Here is a 4,520-nt window from a genome sequence, read left to right as displayed (position 1 = left end):
ACTAATGTTAGACCGCCTAAACCATTCCCTACCCTATCTTTTGGGATCTCATTTCTCATTTTTTTTTAACTGTTCGTGTACTATATATTATGTTAGTTTCAGGTGTGCTACATAGGGATTTGATATTTGCATACATTATGAAAAGATCACCACAATAAGTCTAGTAACCATCTTTCCCCATGCAAAGTTATTACAATATTATCAGTCATACTGCTTATGTTGTGTACTACATCCCCGTGGTTTATATATTTTATAACTGGAGATTTTTATCCCTTAATCTCCTTCAAACACACCCCTCCCCTCTGGCAACCACCAGTTCTCTTTGAGTCTTTTCATTGTTTTGCTTGTTATGTTATTTAGATTCCACATATAAGAGAGATCATATGGTATTTGTCTTTATCTGACTTTTTTCACTTACCATAACAACCCTATATCCATCCATGTTGTGGCAAATGGAAAGTTTTCATTTTGTAATGACTGAGTAAAGTTCCATTGTATGTATTTATTGTTGTTTAGTCTCTAAGTCACATCCAACTTTTTGTGACCCCGTGGACTGCAGCACACCAGGCTTCCCTATCCTTCACTATCTCCGAGCTTACTCAAACTCATGTCTGTTGAGTCAGTGATGCTATCCAACCAACTCATCTTCTGTTGCTCTCTTCTCCTTCTGCCCTCAATCTTTCCTAGCATAGGGATCTTTTCAAAAGAGTCAGCTCTTCACATCAGGTGGTCAAAGTATTGGAGATTCAGCTTTAGCATCAGTCTTTCTAGAGAATATTCAGGATTGATTTCCTTTAAGATTGACTGGTTTGATCTCTTTGCAATTTAAGGAATTCTCGAGAGTCTTCTACACATCATAATTCTAAAGCAGCAATTCTTTGGGGCTCAGCCTTCTTTATGGTCCAACTCTCACATCTATACTTGACTAGTGGAAAAAATAGCTTTGATTATAGGGACATTTGTCAGCAAAGTGATATCTCTGCTTTTTAATATGCTGTCTAGGTTTGTCATAGTTTTTCTTCCAAGGAGCAAGTGTCTTTTAATTTTATGACTCTCATCACCATCTATAGTGACTTTGGAGCCCAAGAAATTAAAATCTATCACGGTTTCCAGTTTTCCCCCTTCTGTTTGCCACGAAGTGATGGGACCAGATGCTGTGATCTTAGTTTTTTGAATGTTGAGGTTTTTAAAATTTATTTACTTTTTAATTGAAGGATAATTGCTTTACAGAATTTTGTTGTTTTCTGTTAAACATCAACATGAATCAGCCATAGGTATACAAATGTTCCCTGCCTCTTGAAACTCCCTCCCATCTCCCTCCCCATTCCACCCTTCTAGGTTGATACAGAGGCCCTGTTTGCGTTCCCTGAGACATATAGCAAATTCCTATTGGCTATCCATTTTACATATGGTAATGTAAGTTTTCATGTTACTCTCTCTATATATCTCACCCTCTCCTCCTCTCTCCCCATGTCCATGCATCTGTTCTCTGTGTCTGTTTCTCCATTGCTGCCTTGCAAATAAATTCATTGGTACCATCTTTCTAGATTCCATACATATATGGATTAGTATATAATATCTATCTTTCTCTTTCTGACTTACTTCACTCTGTATAATAGGCTCTAGGTTCATCCATCTCATTATAACTGACTCAAACGTGTTTCTTTTTAAGGCTGAGTAATATTTCATTGTGCATATGCACCACAACTTCTTTATCCATTCATCTGTTGATGACATCCAGGTTGTTTCCATGTTCTAGCTGTTGTAAAAAGTGCTGCAATGAATATTGGGGTGCATGTGTCTTTTTCAGTTTTGGTTGCCTAGGGGTATATGCCTAGGAGAGGGATTTCTGGGTCATATGCCAGTTTTTTTTTTCTAGCTTTTTAAGAAATCTCCACACCATCTTCCATTGTGGCTGTATCAATTTACATTCCTATCAACAAGGCAAGAGGGTTCCCTTCTTTCACACCCTCTCCAGCATTTATTGTTTGTAGACTTTTTGATGATAGATATTCTAACTGGTGTGACATGATATCTCATTGTAGTTTTGATTTGAATGACTCTAAGAAGTGGGAATACCAGACCACCTGACCTGCCTCTTGAGAAACCTGTATGCAGGTCAGGAAGCAACAGTAAGAACTGGAGGTGAAACAACAGACTGGTTCCAAATAGGAAAAGGATTACATCAAGGGTGTATATTGTCACTCTGCTTATTTAACTTATATGCAGAGTACATCATGAGAAACTGGGCTGGACAAAGCACAGGCTGGAATTAAGTTTGCTGGGAGAAATATCAATAACCTTAGAAATGCAGATGACACCACACTTAAGGCAGAAAGTGAAGAAGAACTAAAGGGCCTCTTGATGAAAGTGAAAGAGGAGAGTGAAAAAGTTGGCTTAAAGCTCAACATTCAGAAAACTAAGATCATGGCATCTGGTCCCATCACTTCATGGTAAATAGATGGGGAAACAGTGGAAACAGTGGCTGACTTTGTTTTTGGGGGGCTCCAAAATCACTGCAGAGGGTGACTGCAATCATGAAATTAAAAGACACTTACTCCTTGGAAGGAAAGTTATGACCAACCTAGATAGCATATTAAAAAGCAGAGATAATACTTTGCCAACAAAGGTCTGTCTAGTCAAGGCTATGGTTTTTCCAGTGGTCATGTATGGATGTGAGTTAGGCTATAAAGTTGAGTACCGAAGAATTGATGCTTTCGAACTGTGGTGTTGGAGAAGACTCTTGAGAGTCCCTTGGACTGCAAGGAGATCCAACCAGTCCATCCTAAAGGAAATCAGTCCTGAGTGTTCATTGGAAGGACTGATGTTGAAGCTGAAACTCTAATACTTTGTTCACCTGATGCGAAGAGCTGACTCATTGGAAAAGATCCTGATGCTGGGAAAGATTGGGGTCAGGAGGAGAGGGGGATGACAGTGGGTGAGATGGTTGGATGGCATCACCGACTCAGTGGACATGGGAAGTTTAGGTAGACTCCAGGAGTTGGTGATGGAGAGGGAGGCCTGGCATGCTGCAGTTCACGGGGTTGCAAAGAGTCGGACACAACTGAGCAACTGAACTGAACTGAATAATGAATGATGTTGAGTAGTCTTTCATGTGTTTGTTAGCCATCTGTATGTCTTCTTTGGAGAAATGTCTGTTTTGGTCATTTCCCCACTCTTTGATTGGGTTGTTTGTTTTTCTGGTATTAAGTTATATGAGCTGCTTGTATATTTTGGAAATTAATCTTGTGTCAGTTGTTTCATTTGCTATTATATTCTCCCATTCTGAGGATTGTCTTTTCACCTTGCTTATAGTTTCCTTTGCTGTGCAAAAGTTTTTTTGTTTAATTAGGTCCCACTTGTTTACTTTTGTTTCTATTTCCATTACTCTAGAAGGTGGGTCATAGAAGATCTTGCTTTGATTTATGTTATCGATTGTTCTGCCTATGTTTTCCTCTAAGACTTTTATAGTTTCTGATAATTACATTTAGGTCTTTAATCCATTTTGAGTTTATCTTTGTGTATGGTATTAGGAAGTGTTCCAATTTCATTCTTTTACATGTAGCTGTCCAGTTTTCCCAGCACCACTTACTGAAGAGGCTATCTTTGCCCCATTGTATATTCTTGCCTCCTTTGTCAAAAATAAAGTACCCATAGGTGTGTGGGTTTACTTCTGGGCTTTCTCTCTTATTCCATTCTACAAGGCCACCACCACCCGATACCAAAATCAGACAAAGACAACAAAAAGAACAACAAAAATAAAACTACAGACCAATATCACTGATGAACATAGATGCAAAAATCCTCAACAGAATTCTAATAAACAGAATTCAATAAGACATTAAAAAGCTCGTACACCATGATCAAGTTGATGCAAGAATTCTTTAATATACACAAATCAATCGATATGATATACCATATTAACAAATTGAAAGATAAAAGCCATATGATAATAGATGCAGGAAAAACCTTTGATAAAATTCAGCATGCATTTATGATTAAAACTCTTCAAAAAATTGGCATAGAAGGAACCTACCTCAACATAGTAAAGGGCATATATGAATATATGATAAGCCCACAGCAAACATTATGCTCAATGGTGAACAAATGAAAGCATTTCCCCTAAGATCAGGAACAAGACAAGTGTGTCCACTCTCACCACAATTATGTAACATAGTTTTTGAAGTCCTAGCTACAGCAATCAGAGAAGAAAAAGAAATAAAAGGAATCCAGATCAGAAAAGAAGTAAAGCTCTCACTGTTTGCAGATGACTTGATACTATGCATAGAAAACCCTAAAGATACTATCAGAATTTTTAGTGCTAATCAGTGAATTTAGCAAAGTCACAGAATACAAAATCAATACACAGAAATAATTTGCATTCCTATATACTAAGAGTGGAAAATCAGAAAGAGAAATTAAGGAATCAATCCCATTCACCATTACAACAAAAGAATAAAATATCTAGGAATAAACCTACCCTCAGAGACAAAAGAACTATATACAGAAAATTATAAGAC

The sequence above is a fragment of the Muntiacus reevesi genome, chromosome 14 (genome assembly GCF_963930625.1).
Source record: "Muntiacus reevesi chromosome 14, mMunRee1.1, whole genome shotgun sequence".
Taxonomy (NCBI): domain Eukaryota; kingdom Metazoa; phylum Chordata; class Mammalia; order Artiodactyla; family Cervidae; genus Muntiacus; species Muntiacus reevesi.
The sequence above is the reverse complement of the archived record's forward strand: the minus strand, read 5'-3'. Positions refer to the sequence as shown.